This window comes from Eubalaena glacialis, chromosome 1 (genome assembly GCF_028564815.1).
Source record: "Eubalaena glacialis isolate mEubGla1 chromosome 1, mEubGla1.1.hap2.+ XY, whole genome shotgun sequence".
In the NCBI taxonomy this organism is placed as follows: Eukaryota; Metazoa; Chordata; class Mammalia; order Artiodactyla; family Balaenidae; genus Eubalaena; species Eubalaena glacialis.
Genome location: NC_083716.1, coordinates 170,705,493 through 170,731,379, shown reverse-complemented (window position 1 = coordinate 170,731,379; position 25,887 = coordinate 170,705,493). Strand labels below are relative to the sequence as shown.

The window sequence follows — 25,887 nt, the reverse complement described above, 5'->3', positions numbered from 1 at the left end:
GGCAGAGACCCAACTCAACCCCTTGTCAGTTGTCCTTGCCTGGGAGGTGCTTATCACTGCACATTTAAACTCAGTGAATATGCCACCTTTCATTTAGTGGCAGTCATTTAAAGTACAAGCGTCAAAAATAGTTATGCTATGGAAAGTGACCTTGTGTTTCTGAGTCAGATAAGTGATAGCTGGAAGAAAGACCAAAGCTCTACCCTTATCCTCAAATGTTAGCAATAGCACTAGGATCTCCACAAGGGCAAGCATTCTTCTCTATTACCACGGTCCCACTGGGCTGTGGTGGCACCACTGTGGACACCCAACCGGAAGATGGATTCTAGAAGGGCTGAGTTTATGCTAGAATATTTAAATCAGACTTTACTGAGGGCCCAGGAATAGCAACATGGGCAAGACAAAGAAAGTAACATAGACACTGGAGAGCCAGTTTGGAAGATCCCGTTCCATTTGCCATTCTCCAGCAAGCTGCTTCTCCCCGGCAGAGGTCACCCTTCCCTGACCACCTGGCGATACTCTCGGCTTTCTCAGAGCCCGGCCCCAAGTGAGCAGGGCCCACAAAGAGACAAGTCTGCCTCCCCTATTCTGACATCTGAGCTAAGGGCGGGCCTCTCTTCTCTGAGTAGCTAACAGCAGAAATATCCACCACTTGATACTTTGCCTTCGCACAGCAGCACAGAATCACCCCAGCGCCACGGCTGAGCCAGTTCAGAACGCTACCCAGGACACCCACGCTCCAGTAAGAGATAGGCTCAGTGTTCATGCAGCAGCATATTACATGCCGAAGGGGCTGTCTGTTACACTATGAAACCCACACCCTTACAACTAAAGCCTGTCTCAATTACCTAACTCTTTAATTATACCTGAGCAATATTTTAATAAAATTACCCACATTGTGAATCAATAATACATTTTAATGAAAATTTTGTAATCGCAATGCAAAGGCAAAGTTTTCATTTTCACTTAAAATTGTTAAAATTGTTTTAAAGAAAATGAGATGCTGTTTTTTTCAGCAACGGCAGCTACTACTTCACAGCAAAAGCAACAGCTACAGCAAAAATATAAATAAATAAAAGGAAAGGAAAGGAAATTGCTTAAAGGAAAAAGAAGAGGGAAGCATACCTATTATATGTCATGGGTTTTAATATAAATTAGATGCATAAGGATGGTCTGGGTAGAATGTAACTAAAAATTACTGATCTGAGAGAAATCTCCTACTGAGCAAAAACGTTTGAGCCTATAAAATTCAATAGTCAGTGGAAATGATATTTCCAAATTGTAAAAAAAAAGAGAAATGTTATTCCAATTCTATATTTTAAGTATGAAGCTGGCCGATTACCTTGGTTTTATATAAGAATCATTCTGTTTTAACAGCAGACGTCTTTGCAGAAACTCTCATTTTGGAAAAAAGGCCTCATACTTAGTTATTTCAAGAAGGGTGAATCAGAGAATGAGCCATTGCCTGAAGAGTCACCTTTTAAGAAGTCTGATTACAACCCCTTTAATTTTCTGTAACTCTGCAATATGTTTAAATCACAACTACTTGTAAAATAAAATTTCTATTTAGAACAAACAGCTCAGGAAATCAAGCTAGTTTTATCTGTTTTATCCTTCAGTTTCAGTATTGGAAGTATGATATAGACATTAAAACTATGTGTTCATATGAAAAACACAAGTTTTTCGTACTTGACTAATTCAAAGGCATAACACTTCTAACCTCGAATATTGCAGGTATCCTTTTATACACAAAGGTTAAACAGTCAGAGCTTGGGCGTCACTGTTTATGGGGGACATATTCTCTTCTGTCCCTCTGTCCCCTTTTTAATCCTGGTTGCTGGTCTCCCAGCTATATGATGATTCCCAGGTATTCCCAGCCTGGCTAAGTGGGAACAGCCTTCCCTTTGGACCTAGGGCTTCTGCTCTGCCCTGAATTCTCCTGGAGGCCAGAATGGCATGCTACTTTTGTTCCTGTTCTGATGTGGTAGTTACAAGGTAGTTACTTGCAGGGAAGTGAAAAAAACTTTCCAGCACAGGTACCTCTAAGACCAGATACATTCATAGGAAACGTTGAAATGGCAGAGAAATGCTTCAGAAATGTAAACTTCCAAACACAGAGGAAAACCTGTTTCCCTGATTCATAAATTTTGTGGCAATGAAATTTGGCATTGACTTTACTGCACTTGGGGAACACAATGTTCTGCCTACTTGCCACACAAGGATTATTCTTATACTTGGCATCCTCACCATTTTTTGGAAGTTACCCCCAAAGAGAATCAACTTCCTCCCAGACAAACATATAGGTCAAGTTTATATGTCAGAAAGTCAATATTTTAGAAAGCTGTAACTAATGCCCACAGTGGGTGTCCATTGTTAAAGATGAGAACAAGTTCTATCCTGTTTCGTTAACCAATACATTTCTGTGATACAGCTCTACATTATAAATTGTGTTCACATAATTCAGAACTCCATCTATTAAATATCACTGAGACAAATGTACTTCAGTTACACACCCACACCCTTTGCCTGCCATTGTCCACATAGAAACAACCATAACTCAGCTATACAGTCTATGCAGTCACATTTTGGAGGGCTACCTCACCCCATCAATATAAATATCATCATCATTTCATTGGTCCCATTTGTTTTCATGCATGGTGCATTCAATGAAGCTTCGATTTTAAAATAGTTACACCAAAGACTGACAGTGGCAATGACACAAAAGAAACAGTTGGACAACTTGGAAATAATGGTTATGGGTTTCTTCATAGTGGAGTGTGAAGTCATAGAAATGGTAAACTAAGAGAGAGATTAGCTTTTGTTTTTTATATCCTTGCTTTTAAACATTCTAAAATACAATATCTTTGCAAATAACAATATTGGTACTGGGATTAATGGTAAATATTAAGAACATTTTATGCAGCTTCTGGCATAATTCATCACCTTTATTACTAATTCTGCCATTACTAATCACAGCTGACTCACATTGATTTTTCTACAAACGGTTCATTAGGATTCTTTAATATGGAACTCTTTAAGTGTGGTCTTATAATTGAGTTCTTTAAAAATTGTTCATTACTCTGGAGTCTCGTTCCTTCAATGTTCTGGCTCAGATTCCTCATCTGTTAACTGAAGAGCCTAAATCTGATGAGTTCTAAAATGCTATCGTTCCATGACTTCTAAACCATTTAACATCAAAAGGTTTTTATGCCTTTCCCACCTGTAGACCATCTATTTATTGTTTTACACTGGTACAACTCTTTTAAGAAAAGACTTTATTTTGTATTTTAGGTTTATATCAGAACTTGACACACTTTATTCTTATTCCCTTGCACCTCCCTTTAGTGGATCAAAGCAAAAAGAAAAAGTTTAGGGTTGGGTATGAATTCCCCCAAAATGCATCTCTGCATAACTATTTTTATTCTCATTTGTAAATTTCCTACCCCAACACTATTTACTTCTTTCACTTATTTATTTTAGGCTGTGTACAGACTAAAATTTATCTAAAATAACCCACAAAACCTCACAACATCTATAAAAATGGTTCCTTTAACAGAGCTTTGGATATAAGAATTTCAAAGTGAACTTTATTTTTTTAAAAACACCAGATTTGAGTAGGACACATAAAAGTGGGGCACATAAAATGGTACTCAAGTTTGAGTAAAATTTTTAAAAAGGCATATTTTATTTTTCACCATACCTTCCACATTGCAATTTCTGATCAGTTTACTCTCTAATTAATACAGTTTGACACGGGTTTTTTTTTTTTTTTCAGATTTTTGATTTTGGACTCAAAGCATACATTCGTACCATAGCCCATAGTAGGTGGAATACCTAGTGCGTTATGCTGCAAGGGGTAATTGCAACTTGAGGGAGAAAGTGGGATTCTTCTGATTGTCACTTGAACTGGGTTTCACTGTAGTTCTGGAGGAGGTGGACAGAGAGGCAGAAGGAAGGAGAGAGTTAGAGCCTTTGCAAAAATGTCACAGAATGTAGGCAAGTGACTCAGATCAAGAGCACTGCCATATTGGTAGAGAGATGGGAGAACCAACTGGAAAGAGTAAAACCCAGCTCAAGTACTGCGAGGGGAAAAATCAGTCGCAGCGCAGCTGCTGTGGAGCAGAGAACCTGGGTGGCACGTACACTAGAAGTGCCCCTGTGATCACTGCCCCCATCACAGTCCTCACTTGGCTATGGGCATGCAGGAGGATGAATAACTTAATTTTGACTCTTCTTTATATTTATTTCCAAAATTATTCTGTAGTATATGAGGGGAAAAAACATATATTTTAAAGGCACTTCTTATGAATGTCCCTAAAATGACATCTATATGAACTTAATAACCTCAAATTATAATAATATTAAAAAGCATTGTGTGTGTTATTATTATTTTTTTATTTACTTATTTATTTATTTTTGGCTGTGTTGGGTCTTCGTTTCTGTGCAAGGGCTTTCTCTAGTTGTGGCAAGCGGGGGCCACCCTTCATCGCGGTGCGCGGGCCTCTCATTATCGCGGCCTCTCTTGTTGCGGAGCACAGGCTCCAGACGCGCAGGCTCAGTAGTTGTGGCTCACGGGCCCAGCTGCTCCGCGGCATGTGGGATCTTCCCGGACCAGGGCTCGAACCCGCGTCCCCTGCATTGGCAGGCAGATTCTCAACCACTGCGCCACCAGGGAAGCCCTGTGTGTGTTATTTTTTATCAGTAAAAATCAAATGTCAAAAAGGGCTTCTGTCGAGAGTGGCACATGTAAGGCAGGTCGTTTGCTCTTCGTCTGGAATCAACATCAAGAGATCTCGGAAGCATAATTTTTTGGTATCTGGGCAGCTGGTGATCGTTGGTCCTGGCGCCCCTGCTTTTTAGTCTGGAAAGACAGAGTGTTGTGTTCCAGTCAGCTAGAATGGTAATGTAGAGTTTTTCCGAACACGCGTGTTGTCACACATTTTGTAAGTTTGATGTTTCTAGAGGTTCTGCGAAACTGAAGCTGGGTTTAGTTTCTAGAGCTCTAGCAATAAATTTTTTGATGACAAAAAAAAAAAAAGAATCAAATGTCATGTTAATTAACCACAGAAACAGATCCCACAGTTAAGGCAATAAGCCAATTTTCAGAATGCTTTTTAATGTAAAACTGTTTTGCTAGGGAATTAATATGTCTTTTGTAATTTTTAATAACTTATGAAGCTATTTGAATATCAAAAAACCCACCTGTTTTCTGTAACAGGTTGTTAATTAGGAAGAGATCTTGGAAGATGTAATTTTATTTATCAACTTATATTCAATTCACAGCTGACTCTTCACATTGATTTTTCTTCAGATGATTCATTAGGATTCTTTAATATAGAGCTCTTTAAATGTGGTCTTGTAACTGAGTTCTTTAGAAATTGTCTATTACTCTGGAATCTAGTTCCTTAAATTCTCTGGCTCTTAATGCTTAAGTTAGGTTTGGAAATGTTCCTTTTGTTTCCACCAGTATTCACCCTACACCCTCATTAGTCTCTAGATATCTCTTGGGTATGTAGCTGAGATATGTCTTGTTATGTTAAAAAAAAAGGAAGTGCAAAGTTCTTCAATATGGTGTCTTTGCAGAAGAAAGTGTCAATTAAAGCACTCCGTGTTATTTTTTCTGCACATATATATGTCTTATCAAAATAATTTAAAATTCTTTTCACAAGATGATGCAGAGTTTGAAGGGTGAAATCTAATACTCTGTACAATGCATACACTTTTAAATAGTTGCTTCCCATAATATAAAGATAATTTTGCTCATGATTTGAGGAATCTTCTAGACATCTCTCTATGCAATGTTTCCTCCTATTTTTAAGGACATTCGAAATAAATTACCATATTCTTTAGATTAGGTGGACTATTATTCAAAGAAAATGGATTTATTAAAATAATTATATTTCCCCACACAGACATATCTCCCCCACTCTAGTTTGGGAATTTAAAATCAAAACAAATTAATCTGCAAAACTTTTCACCATCAAACTTACTATGAACCTGCTAAGGTGTCACTACAACTCATTAAGGGCAAGGGCTGTACCTGAGTCTTACTCATTTTTTTTTTATTAAATTTTTTTTGGGGGGGCTCCGTTTGGTCTTTGTTGCTTCGCGCGGGCTTTCTCTAGCTGCAGCAAGCCGGGCTACTCTTCATTGCGGTGCGCGGGCCTCTCATTGCAGTGGCTTCTCTTGTTGCAGAGCACGGGCTCTAGGCGCGCGGGCTCAGTAGTTGCGGCGTGTGGGCTCTAGGGTGCAAGCTCAGTAGTTGTTGTACACGGGCTTAATTGCTCCGCGGCATGTGGGATCTTCCCGGACCAGGGTTCAAACCTGTGTCCCCTGCATTGGCAGGCGGATTCTTAACCACTGCGCCACCAGAGAAGTCCTTACTCATCTTTAAATACATCTTTGTGTCAGTGCCTGGCACATAGAAAGGTCTAATAACCTGTTTGCCGAATGAATGAACGAACTACTCTAACTTCACCTAATTGCATGTAATAACTTGCTCTCCTTCATTATGATTGCAGTTATATAAAGGGTGTTTTATTCATTTTCTGAGTATATTTGAATACGCATCTAGGCTAACAACAGAAATTTAAATTTTAATCATTGCTTCTTCAATTTGGAGCATGGAGAGATAAAGGGTCACAGTGTAAGGGTTTGCTACATGTTAACCTTTGCCTATATCATGCATTCACCTATTAATATTTAATGAGCACGTACAGTATATGAAGTTGTGTGCTAGGCACTGAGAAATGAGTACTTAAAAATATTTCAAATGTTTTTTTTGCCTCCAGGAACATTAAGTTTAGCAGTCACATGATTCCTATCTTGGATTAAAATAGACTGTTTTATTGTGTCTAATTATTTAATCATCTTCCTGTAGAAGAATTAAGTATGCTTGTCACATTGATGTTGAGCTTAACCATATGTTTTAGGCTAATGAAATATGAGTGTAAGTGATATATATCACATTTGAACAAAAGTTTTAAAAGCCATTGTGTGGTTCAGTCATTGAATTTTCCTCTGCCATGAGAACAATGTGCCCCAAATAGTGACAGCCCCTTTATCCTGGATCTTGGAATAAAGAAGGATCTAGGAACAGAGCCAATGACAACCCACAGCTACCTTAGTCTATATTAGTAGGAGCAAAAACTAAGGCATTTTTTGAGTAGGCTACTGAGATTTGGAAACTTGCTTTATCCACAGTGTAGTCTTCCAAATGTGACTAATATATATGGACAAAGTTCAACAATAGTTTCCCAGGTAATTTTAATGTCAGAAAATTATTCTCACGAAGTGGCTTTCTGCCTTAAAAAATGTAGAAATTTTTACTGATTACATTGAAAAATAAAAACTAGATCTGTCTGACTCCATGCTTTATCTACTGTACCAAATTGTCTCTTTAATATAATACTAATGATAATTGCTGTAATAGGAGTATGAGATGACATCTATCAAACACACTCTTTGACTTTATTACACTTTCATACTTACTCTTCCCAACATTTATACATGGAAGGCATTTTTCTTTTCTAGGTTAAAAAAATAAAGTTATTTGCCCAAAATCACATCTGTCTTCACTCTTACCCACTTCTCATTCTTGTTTCTTACCTGCTTTTCAAACAGTTTTGGCAGTAAAAGTCTATAAAGGTACTGTTATACAAAGGAAAGGGTCCTGAAGACAGAAGACCTGTTTCACTCTCCATTACTAGCTATGTGACTTTAAGGGCATCACTTAACTTACTTATCACTCAGGTTACTGATCCATAAAATGAGTTTGATGCAGGCTCAAAACAAGAAATATACATGAAAGGTCTTTATAAATTATGAGGTACAAAGATGAATGATATTGTCGCAGTTATATAGAAAGAATGATCTTCCCTCTTTTGATCATTAACTTTGTAGGTCAACAGCAATTATCCACAGACTTCTCATGGTTTGACCAGAAATATCCCCTCTGCGGATTCACTCTTTACTGCCAACCTTTTTTCCCACTCTGCATACTCCATTTCCCAATCACCAGTGATCAAAAGAAAAAAAAAAACTGAGACAGAAAAATAAACAGTCAGAAATGTAAAGAGGCATAGTCAGCTTTATTTATAATAATCACTATCAGTTGGGAAGAGATAGCCTGTGGTAACCAAGCTCATATATCCAGGAATTTAACCTTTCCTTGTCAATGACATAATAACTTTTTTATATCAGATATATTTTGCAAAGACTAGGCAAAGGTTGCTTTTTAAGCGACTGCAGCAGGTTGCATTTTCCAAAGACAGCTGCACCAATATCTCCCCTATCTCTCATCTCTTGCCACTGTCCTATCAAAAGAGAGAGCCTGTTTCTCTACTCCTTTAAATATAGGTGGACCCTGTGGCCTCTTTGACCAATAGAACATGAAAGAAATAATGCTATCCTAGTTCCAGGCTTAGCCTTTCATTGGCCTGGCAGCTTCCCCTTTCTGCCTCTTGTAAAGCTCACAACTGAACACTGATTCTTGGGATGCTTCCTCTAGAAACGAAGGCACCATTCTCTGAGAAGCCCAAGCCACTTGAGGGTCCATGTAAGCATTCCAGTCAATAGCTCTACTTAAGCTCCCAACCATCAGCCAGCTTCAACTGCCAGCCATGTAAAGTGCACCATCTTGGATAGCCAGTCCAGTCCAGCCTTCAGATGACTGCAACGACAACCGAAATCTAACTGAAACATGAAGGAAACTAAGCTTGAACAATTCAGCTCAGAAATTAACCTACAGAACAATGCAAAATAATAATAAATTATTTTTTGTTGGGGTGGTTTGCTACATAGCAATAGCTACCAGAACACTATCTACTGCATGATTTTCCAAACGTGATTGTCCTTTGTTTCATTCTATAAATCCATTAACACAATTTAACTAAAACCATCATGATTTTTTAAATCCTTTAGTGATTTCATTGTATTGATGCTATGTGTTTTTAAAATTCTATAAACTAACTTTAAAATGAAGACATTATTTCATGTTTTGAAGCTTACTGTAAACATTTTTAGGAAAAGATGGAACTAGCATGTGAAGACAAAACATATTGAATTTTTATTCAATTATTTGCATGGGGATTTGGGGATCTAAACTGAATTTATTTGAAAAATAATGTATTTTGAAGACTCAGTAAGACAGGTTTTCAAGTATCAGTTTTCTTGCATTTTAAAAAATGTATCATAGCTGGTAAATTGCAACCAGGTGTTTCCCACTGATTTCCTCTTTTGTGGGGATCTTTTTTTTCCCCAAATGAAAAATACCTTTCTTCTTTTTTATAATTATAAAAGTAATACACACTCATTATTGAGAATTCCAGCATGGACTGTAAAAAAAGTAGAGGTAAGAGTCATTTGAATATTCACATCCCAAAGATAGTGTTAGATAATCAAGTGTCTTTGGCAAGTTATTTCATCTCTCTGTGATTCAGTTTCATCTACAAAATCAAAATGATAATAATTCATAGGCTTGCTGTGGAACTACATAAAATGATACATGCAGAACATTTATAACAGAGTCTGGAATAAAATAAGTATTCAATATGTTAGTTTTAATTAGTAACAGTTTGATGTATAAGTGTGTTTCCTTCCAGATTTCTATTCTAAGCATGCATAATTACATGTATACATTTTTAGCAAAAATTTATGGAATCATAAATGCTTAGTTTTCAAGCTAATTTTTTTAACTCTTCACTATATCATAGGGATATAGTTTTACAACAATACATAGAAATATGCCTCATTGCCTCATTCCTCCTTATAACCACATTGTATTCTCATTTATAAAAACATATGTAAAATATACCCAGAGTTCTATTTTAAATTTTTTTTTTTTTTTTTTTTTTTTTACAATTTGAGCTAGTATATAAAACACTCCAATGAACATTCTTATTTTAAAAAGTATCTCACACATAGGATTCTATAAACAAGAAAACCAGAAAAAATGGTATCTTAAAATATATGGAACTTTTTCCTCAAACAGATCAGAATATTTTATGATCATATGGCATGTGCTTTATTAACTCTAAACCCTTATAGAAACCATGAGTCTGCTCATCTACATGCAGATAAAATTCCTATAAAACCAATATATAGGACCACAAAAACTAGAAAAACCAAAAACCTAAAATCCCCATAATATTATCAGGCTCCATAAATAATCAAGTTTAGTTAAGGACTTTGGGTGCCTGTATTATGTTCAGCGTGTCATGAAGAGAACCTTTATTTCATTATGTCATGTAAAATTCTAATCAAAGACTAAGTAAGTTCCAAACATATGTGAATATCTGAAGACAGAATTTGGGTAAAGAATATCAACCATATATACTGAGAAATTGAATGAAACTGAGGTATTAGCATGCTAACATTGAACTGACATAAAGATTAAAATAAAATGTCAGAGAGTGAGTTATTAAATTGGTATTAACCCCAAGTAAATTTCACACAGTGGGACCAAGCTGTCTGTCTTATCACTTCTTCTCTGCTCCTTTAAGCAGGATATTCAAACACTAACAGTGATAGAGCCAAGAGGTTTGGCTTGATGGAGGAGAGGAAGGGAAGAATTTGACTCCAATAGTTTCATTAGCCCCTGATCTCAATCTTCCTCCAAATACACGTAAGAGCCATGTAGAAACATCAAGCTTGCTATGAAAACACAGCTCTGAAGTAAGTTTCCTAGTCCTCACCTTCTAACCAAGTTCCTCTCATTTGACAATTCTGGATTTCCCACTGACTGCTAGATGTTTGGGCAACTTTCACATAATAAATCTTTTACATGGAGTCATGTGGATGCATGTATGAAATGTTTTACCGGAAGCTTTTGGCTTCTCAGATTCATATGAAGTCTTCTTTTTCTAGAAGTGTTGTAGACAAATACATACCTAAATAAAGTATATCCCCTATGGTACACTGAATGATGGCCCTGGAAAGAGGTCTATGCCCTAAACCCCAGAACCTGTGAATATATTACTTTACATTGCAAAAGGGACTCTGCAGATATGATTAGATTAAGGATCTTGAGATGGGCAGATTCTTCTGGATTTTCCATGTGGGCCCAATGTAATCACAAGGGTCTTTATAAAATTGGGGCAGGAATGTCACAGTCAGTGAAGGTGATGTGACCCCAGAAGCAGAGGGAAGGAAGAGAGTATGAAGACGATTAGAAGATGTGACATTAATTGCTTGAAAATGGAGGAAGGGGTTATGAACCAAGGAATGCAGGTGACCTCTAGAAGCTGTGAAAAACAAATGTATTCATCCCTAGAGCCTCCAGAATGCAGCCCTGCCAACCCATTTTGGATTTCTGACCTCCAGAACTGTAAAATAATTAATTCATATTGTTTTAACTTACTAAGCTTGTAATAATTTGTTGTAGCAGCAATAGGAAACTAATACACTCCCAGTGAGGTATGTCATGACGAAGAATTCCATAGCTCATTTCTTCACAGTAAAGTAGCCAAATATGTAAAGTTTAAGAAGAGTGTGACTAGCTAGAGACACTTGTCATAGAAATATTCACATGTGCTGAATTCTGATAAGAACACAAGTGTGGTTTTATTTTATACCTCTCTATGTAATCCTCACTCATTTCCCTCAGTGTTCACGCATAAGTTCATTCTAGTTGTATCCTTCCAAAATGACACAAAAAGGTATGGAGTAAACTACATCTTACTTTTACTGCTTTTTGTAATAATGATTTTGAACTATCTCTGTAGCTATGCCAAGGATGAAGTGACTTGTTTCTTGAAGTTAGGATCCCTAAGTCACTGATAACCCAATATTCTCTAAACTTTATAAAGAAGTACACCTGGGGTGTGTCAGCAAATGCAACTAACGTAGTTACTTCAGATCCAACCCTACTATGAGTTATAGCCATGCAGTTTCTGGTAGAACCTACTATTGGAAGTTTATTTATTCATTAAACTTGAATCAAAACCTTTGTGCAGAAGGGTTATGTGGTTTTAATAAACATAAACAAGCCAAGAGTGGCATAATTTCATTTTATACTCAAATTAGGAAGTTAATTTATACAGGAATAACACAAGAGAATCCTGTGAAATAGACTATCAGTGTACACTGGAATAATAAAGTACAGAATCCTTTTAAAAGTGCTGAGGAGATTCAGATAAAAAGGTAATTGGAGCCCTTTGGGATTGTCTGATACATTGCCCTTGACTCCCTAGATTCCTGCAAAGAGAAGAGAAAAGCTACAATTCTTAAATTGTGTTTTTTAGATGAAGGCAACATGTATCTTTCTCACTGATGGGTCCAGGGAACTACGAGAATGAGGTGTCTAACATGGCCAGTTAGTCAGGGTCTTCATTTTAGACCTTCTTTTGTCACTTCTTTTGTCTTGTTAGGAAGATTTGTATTTAAAAGGTTAATTACTCTTTGTCATACTTTTCCATTGGTTCCATAGTGCTCATAACAACTCCTAGAATAATTATGACATGTAAAATTCACATTCTGTACCAAGAATTTAGTAATTAAAAACCCAAGTTGTAAAGTGGTAGTGAATAAAGAAAAATACTCAAGAGAACGAGGATTGCCAATCTTCCATGTTGAGGCTTAAAGGTGATTTTTAGTCTTTATATGTTGACATAAGGAATCTTTCCAATGCTGGAAATTTTTTCAAATGTTAAAAAAGGCCACAAGGGTTTAGATTATTGCATAAATAATGAGCAAATGAATTAAAACATACCAAGGATACTATACAAAATGATATAATAACCCAGTTATGTCATCTCAGAAATAAGGGGATCAATCCTTTTAAATGTATAATAATTAGATTCATTAAACCCTTCTCGATGTCCTTTGTAATTTCATCCTGTACATCTTGAAGTAACAAATTTCTTAAATATACTAATAATTATGAATAAAACTATGCTTTGTTTTAGTTTCAATTTTAAGAATTCCTTTTTGTAACATTAGGAGGAACTGTCTTGTTCTAATGAAGACCTTTGAGGAGACCCAATAAATAGCACCTCCTTCCCTACCACACACCAAACATTAAACTAGTGGGAAAATATGATAAAAGCGTGCAATTCCTGGAACAAAACTTCACCTTTACTACTCAAAAAATGTCTCAAATGGCATTTGCTGGTTATATTTTTGGGAGGTTTAGACTTCCTAATATTAAACCCCAGAATACAACAGCCTTATCTACCCAGTTAGAGACATGAGAGAAGAAAATGTGCTCCCTTTGCGCAGGCTTATTCTTAAGAGGTAAAAAGAAGAGCTGAGTCAAACATTCCCAACATACTGTCCCAATTCTGCCAACCAGATAAATCACACTACCTTCCCAAGGGCAAGGTGACCAAAGGGATGGAGAGGGGTCGGGAGTGTTATGCTAATCTAGCTTCCTGGACATGAAAGGAAACATCTGGAAAGAAAAGAAGCAGCATTTCCCCACTAACTGGACTCACAGATTCTTTCCAATACACCTAATATGCAGTCCTTCTGTTTATCTATTTTTATAAATCTTGAGAATAGGCCCTTCATCTTTAATTTTCCAGATAAGGGGTATATCTGTAAGATGTATACTTCCTAAGAAAGTTTGGCATGTCGCTCATTTTAATTGCATATCTGGGGAACTTGTCTATCCCTTATGCACTTCCTGATGTCTAGTTAAGAAGGGTAACTCTTTATATTATCCTGGGAATGGATTAACCCTATAATTTTTACAGACCTTTTGTTTCTAGTGAGTTTCCAATACCTTTCCTAAGGATGCTCAGAAATGTTGTTGGTCTACTCAACAGGTACATGCTGAGCCTATGTCTATGGGCAGCAATGAAAATGCTCACTGTAGCTTTCTAATGAATCATAATTGCTGGTTGAGACCAATCCATCATCTTGCAAATATCATCTGGATTAATTCTTCCTAAAATGCCTTGCCTTCAAACCCACACTGAAACTTTTTTCTGCCATTCCACACAGTCAACATAACTAAATCTCTATTCAGTGTATTCCCCATAGGTCAAAATTCTACTACATGCACAAGCTCCCTGTGATTTTACTGAACTTTTGTAAAAATGTCAGATAAGACAAGTTCCAGAAGTAATTTTTGCTGTGTATGAGTTTCTTTCAGATGCCTGATAAAATACTACAAATTAGCAGCTAAAAACAATGCCCATATATTAGCTCATGGTTCTGGAGGTCAGAAGTCTGGGCACGGTGTGGCTGGGTTCTCTGCTCAGGGTCTTACCAGGTTGAAATCAAGCTATCATCCCCGGCTGTGGTTCTCACCTGAGCTCAGGTCTTCTTCAGGTGTGCTGGTTGATGGCAGAATTCATTTTCTGTGGTTGTAGGTCTGTGTCCCTGCTTTCCTGTTAACTCTCAGTTTGGTGCCACATTCAGCTTCTAGGGGCTCCTGATCTCAGCTGTTCAAAATAGGGTGTTTGCTTTCTTCCAGACCAGCAAAGACTTCCCCTCCTGTGACCATCCAGAGAAAAATGTCTGCCTTCAAATGTCCCAAATGATTACGTTAGGTTCCCCTGGATAAGCTCTCTTTCTTAAAGTCAACTGTGCCATATGATGTAAGTGAATTGTGAGAGTTAAACCCATCATATTCACTGTGGCTAGAATTATGCAGGATGTGTATACCAGACACAGAAAATCTTGGGGACCATCTTAGAATTCTACCTACCAAACACTGTTAACAAGTCCTAGGCATAGAAATGCCTGATTATTTCTCTCCTTTTTTCTTTCTTATTTTTGAATCAGCTCCTTATCTTTGCAAAACACTGTTCAAATGAGACTGTCATTCCATTTTTAAAATCTTCTAAAATCTCTGGTAAATATCTGTTAAAATTTTTTTTAAAGTCTAAATGAATTACTTAAATAAACAGGGTACTTAGAACCAGCCAAACCTGGGCAAGGGTCTGGATTCTCCTTCTTCATGGTGACTCGACCTCAGCCAGTTTAGTGATGTAGTTATGGAACCCTTTCAGTCTGTTTCCCTCTAGAAGATGGAGACAGTAAGTCCCACCTCTGGAGCACTGTCAGTATTTAATGGGTGTGTTAAAATTCTTACCACAATGCTAGGTTCAGAGTAGCCAGCTAACAGTTTCTCTTCTTTTCCTTCGTTTTATTTATCTTTTCATTTTGGTTCTGCTTGGTTTTTATTTAAACTCAAAAATCTACAGTAGATCAAATAGACCAGATTTTGCCTTACAGAAAAATGTTACCATTCCACCAACACATTATTCTCAACAGGGTTACAGTATTCTACAATTTATTACCATTGCCAACACCTTGCCTGGTATGGAAGAGCTCTAATTTGTTGATCTCTCTTAAAATGCTTATCATGGGAATCACACCGACCAGCATATTGATCATCAAAATAATAAATTACATACTTTGGGCGCCAGCACCACACCTTGAGTACTTTAAATATTGATCATGGGAGGTGATTTATTTATATTGTTTTTGTACAACACATTTAATGCATTCTACTTATATAATGTGGTTCTGGAACTACTCCATGTCTAATAGAATTCTTAGCTGAGTTTCCTTTTCTACAGTGAGTAGAACTTCAGGGATCAAATTTGTTCCCCAGTTCATTGCCTTTGGGTTTTTAATCATCCAATAACTTAATTAATTGCTTAGAAATTATTTGCAAGTGTCCCTCAAATTATTTTTTGCTTAATTTTTTACCCTTGACATTTGACTCTTACTAGGTTCCCTGATTCTTTTTCACAATTTCTTCACTTCGGAAAAAAGTCTTAATTTTTTTTTTCTTCATTCAAGTGTGTAGTTTTACCACTTAATCATGCAGGACTTGTGGCCAAGTTACTTTCTTCAAAATACATTGTGGTGCTTTTAAATGACTTAAAGGTTTCCCCTGGGATATTAATGAGTAATTTTTAGAAAATGTTTTAAATATTCTGTCAGTTTGGGCTGTTTCTTTGTTTTCTTTTCTATCATTAGGCACCCTCCTTCCAATGGATATTTTCGGATCCCCTCACTTGTATTAAAATGTTGAATTTGATCATGCTATTACCACTTAATAATTGCCACTCTTCTGACCACTGCTCAGAGCTAAATCTATTACATTTCATCCTCCTTGAAATTCTAAAGGAATTTTATCTCAAAAAGTCATTTATCATATCCAAATACCTGACACCCACATTTTGTCATGGTTACGATTTCTGCCAATCTATATGGGGACAAATGTGCTGCCTTATTACTATTATCTGGTCTAATTTTTTGGGTTCTCTTTGTCTTGTTTAACATATATGACTTATTCTCATTGTCCCAGTACTTTGCTACATCTTTATCCCTTAGATATGGAATGTCTGCTTACCAAGTTTCCACTTACTTCCCTTGTTTTGTAGTATTTTTATCTTGTATGAATCAATAGTCAAATATTTTTTGAATGCTCAAATCGAGTAATTTGAAGAGTTAATAAAAGAATAACGTATAAGGGCTTCCCTGATGGCGCAGTGGTTAAGAATCCGCCTGCCAATGCAGGAGACATGGGTTCGAGCCCTGGTCTGGGAAGATCCCACATGCCGCGGATCAACTAAGCCCGTGCACCACAACTACTGAGCCTGCGCTCTAGAACCCACGAGCCACAACTACTGAGCCCGCGCGCCACAACTACTGAAGCCTGCGTGCCTAGAGCGCGTGCTCCGCAACAAAAGAAGCCACCGCAATGAGAAGCCTGCGCACCACAACGAAGAGTAGCCCCCGCTCGCCGCAACTAGAGAAAGCCCGCGCGCAGCAAGGAAGACACGACACAGCCAATACATACATACATACATACATATATACACAAATAAATAAAATTTATAAAAAAAAAAAAGAATAACATATAAAAGCGCAATAAGGAATGGTGCAGTGTTCCAGGCTGAGTAACAGTGGAGAGCCATTTGAAGAGGCAAGCAGAGGGAGTGATAATTACTGGAACCCTGAGACGGGGCTATATGAGGGCTGCCAGAAACTGAAATTTAGTGATAGATGCATCCAACCCTCTGTAACCCAGTAGGACTAGACAGTAGGGAATAAATACTCCATCACTTTCTTCCCTTCCTTCGATTTCCTACCGGAAATCCCCACTGGGTAAAACCCAACTGGAATTCAGAGGATAACGGAGTCCTTTCAGCATCTTCTCTTCATTCTGAGCAGGAAAAGAAGGATGCAGAGTGAGCCTGGAAGGGAAACTGAAGAAATCCAGCAGAAGCACCAACACTGCTTACACCCCAATCTCAATGCCTTGTTAGAGAGGATGTGGCTTAGGAGCAGCATATGCCATTGTTCAATTTTTCTCCCTCCAACTGGGCTCTCAAATACCATTCACTGTCTGTATATTTTGCCAAGCATTCCCTATCACCATGACTTCTGAGATGAGTTTGGAAATACTTAACGCATTCTCAGTTAAGAATCAACTTGTTGTCACCTCTCTGGGAAGCTTTCCATAAAATCCACACGAAGACACTTTGAAATACATGATTGTTTCTCAGGTGCAGTTCTTAGAAGGAGCAGCATTTTAAAGAACATTAATGGCATCAATCCAATCTCTTCTTGTCAATTAAAATTTTGGAATAGGACCTTCTTACTGTGCTTTCCAGTGATGTTACTAGATGACTCAATGTTGATTCCTTTCCTGTTCTTGTTAGCATTAATCGTAATAATATCATCTGTTTTCTTTGTCCCTAGAAATTTACAATGACAATAAAGGAAAGGAATCTAAGAAATAAATTCTTTTCATCTTAAAAGTCTGAATCTCTTTCTTCTCAAATGTAATACATGATAGATCAACCTTGCTAGTGGTTTTATAATGTCTACTGAAATCTCACCAGTGTGTTCAATCTAATATTTTTTTTCAGTTCTTTACCATTTGAGGGGTGATAAAAGTCTCCATTGCCATCAAAACATCTCTACCATTGGCTCACCATAGTGCCTGAAATTTCCATCTTTAGAGAAACTTCTCTGATATAGGACTTTATCTCCAGGAAGTTCCTATCAAGTAGCTTTAGATTAACTAAGAGAGGTAACATGTTGACATACAGAATCACTGATCAGCTTCAAAGTCATCAGGCAAAAAGAAAGAGTCATTGACATTCAGATGGAGGTTCCTATTTAGAGAAGCTAAAGGCTTAACCTTCAGCTGATGGAATTAACCCCGGCTTTTTTTTTTTTCCTGTCTCACACAGTTTATTTAACAATAGGTAGTAAGAAATCAAATTTAACAGTAATCAGAAATCAGATCCAAAGTTCATATTTATAAGTAATCAACTTTAATCACATGATTTACAAGTTGAGGGTTTTTGCTTTCTATTTTCAAGTTTTACAGAATGTGTGTGTGTGTGTGTGTGTGTGTGTGTTGGCGGGGGTGGGTGGGCAGGGTAAGGAGGGAGAAAGCAGGCAAAGAAGAAACCCCAGGGGCATTTTGCATGTTAAAATCACCCCACTGGAATCGTTTCTTACCCTCTTTTTAATTTTTTCCTTTGTTAGATGTAAAAATAACAAAATTATTTCAAGAAACAGAACCACAATATATAATGTATCAATTTGGCAGCTGCCCCTGTATATTTTGAAAAGGTCATTTTTCTCTCTACATGTACAAATTACTTTAATACTTGAAGTTTTTACGATCAGACTTATGGAATAGAAGATTTTCTGGAGCACAAAAGTTGACTTGAGGGGAGGAAAGGGGACTTTTTTTTTCTTTCTTTTTAGACATTTTTAAAAGAATGAACATCTTTGCATCCAGAGAAAAAACTTGGTATTTTAATATATATTTATAGAGAGAGAGAATGTAATTTTAAAGTAACATTAACCCCTTTTGTCCTCTGGTTTTAGAAATGTTCTTTTCTAACTCTTCCATAAAGTGAGGAAACTAGGGAAAAATGTCAGCCATCTGCACTAGTAAATAATAACTATTAATATTACATATTTTCATTAATTAAAAAATAATAATAAAACCCATTGGAGGTGCAAGGCAGGAGCACGTGGCTGGCTTCACAGACCTCAGCCTCCTCTCAGTGCTCATGTCCAGCATATTTCTAGTCATGGGTAAAACCAAAGAGCAAAGGGTTTATCTGCAAAAAATTTCAAATACCAGAGCTGAGATTTATCTGAAAATTAAGCCCCATGTATCTCTGTCAGCAAGTGCTTAGGGAAGACCTTTGGTTAAATATATGGACTGGTAAATTTTCATAAAAGATAAGACAGGAGAAGTTTAGGGCTAAGGGCACATCACAGGCAAGGTCTGGGGAGGGAATTATAAAGTTAGAGGCCAATAGGACTGAAAATACGGAGCGTGCATGGGCAGTTAGATGCTCACAAGGGAAATGGGTATATTACAAGCACATTTTGTCCCCTCTCCCCAACTTCAAAATATGATTGGTCCATCTTATTGGCTACAGAACTCAAAATTATGCTTTGATCATCTCTTTATGATAAGAGACACTTCTTTCAATATACAAGGCAAGGTTTTAAACTTTTGCAGATGTTGGCTCATTTCATCCTCACAATAACTCCATGAAATGGATAACATCATCATCCTGATTTTACAGATAGGAAAAATCTGAGTCTCACAGCATTTAAGTAACTTATTCTAATATCAAATACTGCCAAGTGGCAGATCCAGGAATTAGCCCCTGACAATCTGATGCAGAGGCTTTATGCTTAACCATTACACTATACATTCTCTCATGGATACAGAAAGTACATCTTGCCCCTCAGATTAACATGTTGCTGTGTGCATCAATCAGATCATCCCACCCCACATCTTTCTCTATGGTCTCAGTGTGTAGCTGGACCGTGGCAGTCACTACTCTGCTACCTTGAAAAGGCACTAGGCTTGGTCGTGAATCCTGGTATGGGTAAAACGCAAAAGCAACAAGAAGTGTGGTCTGGGTGAATTTTAAATAGAACATCTCTCTGTGTAGCTGTGCAACTGTTTCTGGAAAAATATATGCGGGGCAAGATGAACCACTGCAAAGCAATCCCTCCATAAGGCGTCTGCTGCAGGTCCATGCCTCTGGCAGCCTTCGGGAATAGAGAACATCTGTAGTAGCCACATGCCCCAAAGCCTGGTGTCAAAGCCCAGGAGTTCCCCACTAACGCTGCCAATGGGAGAAAAAGCCCTGCTTTCACTAGTTTCCTGGACAGGACATCCTTTCTGCTCCTCCTGCTATTTTGTAAAACTGGCCTAGGCATTTAAAAGAGAAAAATGAAAATCCCAAGTTATAATGGTCAAACAGGATAGGAAATTTTGTGAAAAGAGAGGAGGGTTAAGTTACCTAGAGGAAAATCTTCAATTTCACCTTTTTCTGCTTCTATCACTTTAGTCCCAGACAGGCCTACAGAGCCTAATTTTAACCCCGTCAAGTTCTGTGCAAACACAGTGAGAGCAAACCAACAACCAAGAATACACCGCGCACACAGCACACCAGGCATATGGCCGTGCACAGCCTTCGTCAGCAACGACATCCGCATGGCGGTGCCTGGCCTCAGGATTCTACTTGTGTTTGACCTTGACAGTAGTGTGTACATACCAGGGTGATGTGCAGATTTGCTCTTATGTTGAGTCAGTCCAGTTGGTTCAGTGTTAATGCAGTTTTACTGGGTAAATGGCTGTTTGGTGGGATGGACTTGCTTGAGGTATATCAGAGGCTTGGTAACATGAGTATGTCTTATGAAAAAAATTTTGAACCAAATAACAAACATTTACTTGGTGTAAAAACCACAAAGCATTAAAAAATTGTCATAAACATGCCCCAAAAGTTCCTGATTACAAACGTAGACTTGGTTTGCCTGTAAATCAGCCTCAGCTTGTTCTAACACTTGTATGTCCCAATACACTAGTTCAATCCAAAAATCTCAAAACTTAAATGGGAACCAGGGCTAGGAAGTGGGTAATCATAATAGTACATCTACAGAGACAGTCTAATTTATGAGTCAGACAAGGTGTAAGAGTTTTTCTTCCTTATTTCAATTCCCAAATAATTTCTTAGTGGTTTATCAAGTCTAGAAAGACAATTAAACTTGCGTTTTTCAAAAATCAAGTTTACAAGTATGATGAGAACCTAACACCTGAGCATTAATGTTAACAGAGGAAGTGTCAGTGGAAAGGAGTGAGAGTCAACAAATAATTGTAAGTTCACATATGTTCACATTTTGAAAATGAAGAGGAAAGACTTCCTGAGGAAACAGAGTGAAAATATTTCCTTGCAGATGTCAGAGTTTTCTCATGCAATATCTGATGCAGAATAGTAATGGATTATTGAATGAGGGCTTCTGTGCGCTAAAACCTGATCTCTGTCAAATAGTATGAACTGGACCTAGTCTGTGAAGTGCTCTATCCTATTTCATTTAGTGGTAACCTTCTAGCTTATGGGAAAACCATTGCTGCAAAATATGTGATCAAATATGCCAATGCTATTTTAGTTGGATTTCTGAGAGCTTAGATCAGGACCAAGACCAAGCAAAATGTATTGCATAGGTAACACTGGCCTTTGCCATTCTCTTTCCCATCCTGCTTCAGCCCCTTGTTCCCTGTCACTTAAGCATCTAGGTGACCTATGATATTTACTTTCCTCCCTCTCAGAAGGATGTCTTTAAAGCAGGGAGGGAGCTAACCCAATGCACTATTTTCCAATGGCATTCCCAGGAGCTGGATGTTATTGCAAATTTCTCTAAAATAGTATTTCAGAGTCAAGTTGATTTGGGAAGCGCTGCATTAAACAAAGTAAATATATACTTGTTTTTACAGAACTTCTCAAAGCCTCTAATACAATGATGTGCATTGAGCATCTTCTAGAGGGGAACATTTCCCAAACTGGATCATTAACAGAAAGCCCTTTCCAGTAGCATCAATTAACATCTCACTGTTTGGGAAACACTGATGTAAGAGAAAGAGTGAAAACTGGAAAGGTCTGAGTTCAAAGCCTGGTTCTACTACTTACTTGAGAAACTTCTCTGAGATAAAGTTTTCTCATGAGAAACATGAGACACATAGAAGACATTCAGAAAATAGTAGCCATGATTTAATTATATAGTTGTTAATAGTAGTAGTAAAGATAGTATACAGGGATTGAGGGAGCAGAGTGGAGCACCTTTATTCTTAGAAAGCCCAGAGCTGATAAAAAGAAGGAGAGATGGAAAGTGGTCATGGGGCAGTATATGACTGGATGGATTCAAATGGAATGTGGGGCTGGGCAAGCCTGGACAAATAGATGATGCCTTCCTGCCTCCCAAGTAGCAGAAGGGAATTCTGCCTAAGCCAGGAGGACTGTGCAAGACTGAGAGAAAGAAGTGGAAAGAATTTTAGTTCTCAGGCCATTGCTTATAAAAGATAAAAACCTCTTAGAACTTACCTGATTTAAAAATCATGGAACTCAGGGTCTTGGCATAAAGAAGGAATTGGAACCAAGTATTCTACCCAGTCATGGAAAGGGGAAGAAATGCCCCAAAATCAAGGGCAAGGAGAGACTGTGCATGGCTTACTTTTCATCTGCAAATAGGAATGATAATGGTACCATCATCAAGTTTTCGTGAAGGTGCAAATGTATTAAGGCACATAAAGCCATTAGAACAGTGGCTGGCACCCAATAGACGTTAGCTATTATTATTACCTTTCTTTCTAAAATGTGCTTTCAAATACTGATCATGGTACTTCTTGAGCAAATCCAGAAATAAAGATTGCTTCACACATTTCTACTATATACCAAATTCTTCACACTATGGAGCTTGCCAAAAGAGACAGAGTTCTGTTATCACAAAAGTTACCTGGTATATAGTATACTTTTTACAGGCAATAGGACAGTGCACAGGAACAGGAAAAATATGCGAATCAAACTAAGGACCTCGTCACTACAAAGTTAAGGAGACACTAGAAGATAAAAGAATCTTCCATCTACTAAGCTCTCATTCTGTTCAAATTGCTGTTTGATGTACTTTCTCCTCTGAAGACGAGGGGATTAAGCTGATGGATTTATCTCTGAAGTTCCTTAAGAGCTGAATGACTTAATTTCATCATCAAACCTTTGAAGGAAATTGAACCACCATTTCAAGTTGAGAAAGTGGTTTTCCTACTCCATTTAATAACAATAAAACTTGTTTATTGCTCACTTTCTACATGCCAGACTCCATGCTAAGTACTTTCAATGTATTGTCTAATTTCACCTTCCCAACAATACTGTGAAGTGGGGTACTCTCTCTTCCTTTCCTCACTTTTCAGATGAGGAATCTAAGTCTTGGAGAGATTAAGTAACCTGCCCAAGGTCACTCAGCAAATAATAGCAGAGCCATGTCTGTCCAATTCCAGGGACCTCACAGAGCTACATACCCAAGGAATTTACTACTCACTGGCACTGCCTCAACACTTTCTGAATGTTTAAAATTGTTTTAAATAAGACATAATTAAAAATAAATAATTCATGCTGTTGACATTTCAGTGCTAATACTACCACACAGGGTGTGAGCGTGACAACCAGGCTTGTGTAAATTAGGCTAGCTCTTCATTTTGCAAATAAAAGGCATATATATAATCTCTCCTGGAAATTTGGAAAGGGTACTTCTAGTCCCATGTTACTCCATCAAGTACCTAAACTATCTAAATACGTTAACAGTTGTTCAATTTAATCATGTTGGTGATTGTTTTGTTAAATCTATGTATGTTGGTGACTATTATGTTAAGCTTGTTTCTTTAGACCTAATGCATTGTCAGAGGTGCAGCTCAGTTCTTTTGTTAATAATGTTTTTGTATAAAGTGTTTTTGTTAGCTCACATAGTTCCTCCTCTTGTGCTCTCACTAGACTCCTTTAGGTTTAAGCAGGTGACTGGTAAAGTAAGAGAATGGGCGAATATTAGAAGACTTGCCTCCCACAAGCAGTCAAGTTTGACCCAATCCACAAGGCCAAACAGACTACATGGGCTCATTGGAATTATCTATTCCATTTATTCTTGTTGATATGATATTGTATGAGTTATTAATAGTCTTTCTAAATGTGCCTTCTGTCTCTTCAAATAGCTCCTCTACCTTTTGAAATTACTTGTCTAACACATCACTAGGACCTAAAAGAGCCATGTCCTCAGTCTGTACACTAAAATACTTCCTCTGAAGATACTCTCATACTTAAAACAATCACTGCATCCCCAAGACCAAAAGCTGAATTTCAAGAACATAGAAGGCCATCAGGACATGACCTCCTATGGCTCAAGCCTTGTCCATCACTTCCCAGTTCACACTCTGTGCTCTAGTATACTACTAGTCTATGTAAACCAAGTTACTTGACAAACTAACAAAAAATGTTTCATGTGTCCATGTCTTTCCAGCAGCCAGAGCCCACCACTTCCCTTTCTCAATCCATCCAACGGCTTCACATTGTTAGCCCAAGTCATTGCAATGCCCACAAAGCGCTGCTTCCTCAGCCACCCTCCACTCCCACCCCACTCCCCTGCTCTGTTATCTCCCTGACCTGGATCTCTTAAAACTTTCCTCTCAGCTTAATCTGTTTTAGCAACACTGGCTGCCTGCCCTGACATGCTCCACCTCAGGGCATCTTAGCTCAGGCTGCCATAACAAAGTACCACAGACTGAGTGGCTTAAATAACAGAAAATTATTTTCTCACAGTTCTGGAGGCACAAAGTCCAAGGTCAAGGTGCTAGCAACATTAGTTTCTGGTAGGAACTCTCTTCTTGGCTTGCAGATGGCTGCCTTCTCACTGGGTCCTCACATGGCCTTTCTTCTGTGTGTGCAGACTCCTGATATCTTTTCTTCTTCTTATAAGAACGCTAGTCCTATTGGATTAGGGCCCCACCCTTATGTCCTCATTTAACCTTAATTACCTCCTTGTAGGCCTTATCTCCGTGTATAGTCACATTGGGGTTGAGTCTTGTTCCAGGATTCCATGATGGTCCTCTCCTGTTCTTTAGGTCAAAAATTGTCCAAAAGTGATATTGATATCAGCAAGCAATGACTTATACGGTGTGAACTGAGGGATATCTGAAAGGTCTTATCCACACAACCAAAATATTTCTTCTATATAGAGGCCACATTAGAGCTCATCTTGTGATAATTGTTGTTTTTCACTACTCCCCTTAAAAAAATTATCCAGAAAGTGGTAATCCACTATGTCATCAATAGTTCTATGAGAAATTAATATATCTAATGATGTATCTCATTGATAGGAAGAGGTTCATAATATTTCATCTTGGAGGCTTGGAGAGAGCAGAGGAAGATGGAAGAGGTTCTGAAAAAATGAAATAAAAGGAAACATTACATACTGAGAAGTCAAGTACAAATTTGGCTTGTTTCTCTCTTGTGCCTCCACTTGGCTATATCTTAAGTCATTTGTGACTGGGTAGCTTTCTCCTTCTAAGAGGTATAACAGTCCTTTTTTGCTTTTCTAATAGGCTCTTCAATTTAAAAAACAATGCTGCCTCTTTGATAAGGCCTTTGTATCCCAAGGTTGCTATGTTTAGTTTTACTTCTAGGACAGGTCTCCAATGGTATTTTTTTAATCTTCAAAGAGCTCCCCCCCCAATCTACTAGAAAGAAAGGAATTTAAAACTCTGAGGCATTCACTAAACCTATCAGCTCAGAGAAGAATAATCTTCACTTGTCCACTTGGTGCCCAGAAATACAAGCAAACAGTGTAGCTTGTGGTTTCAAGAATGGTAAAAGCTTGGAGGAAATTACATAGACTGGAGAGTTAACTTGCCCCTCTGGAGACCCTCCAACAAGAGGCAAAAGTAATAGCTCACATTATTGAATTTTGCTCCATGCCAGGTACTGTTCTAAGAGCTTTACACCCATATGAGTTCTACTGAACAGTGCAAAGCTCGGACTATGAACAAAATGCAGCTTACTTCTATTTTTCATCGTCCCGTTAAACTTTATTCCCCAGAGTAATTCCCCACTGACT

General features: G+C 37.8%; 1 protein-coding gene and 1 non-coding gene across 2 annotated transcripts in view; both read left to right on the top strand.

The window, feature by feature from the left end:
• KCNH7 (potassium voltage-gated channel subfamily H member 7) overlaps nucleotides 1-25,887 on the top strand; it is a 441,344-nt gene that overhangs the window by 266,289 nt on the left and 149,168 nt on the right. The window lies entirely within an intron of this gene.
• Nucleotides 4,718-4,851, top strand: LOC133079348 (U11 spliceosomal RNA). The gene has a single exon (XR_009698167.1). It is a non-coding gene; the product is annotated as a U11 spliceosomal RNA (small nuclear RNA).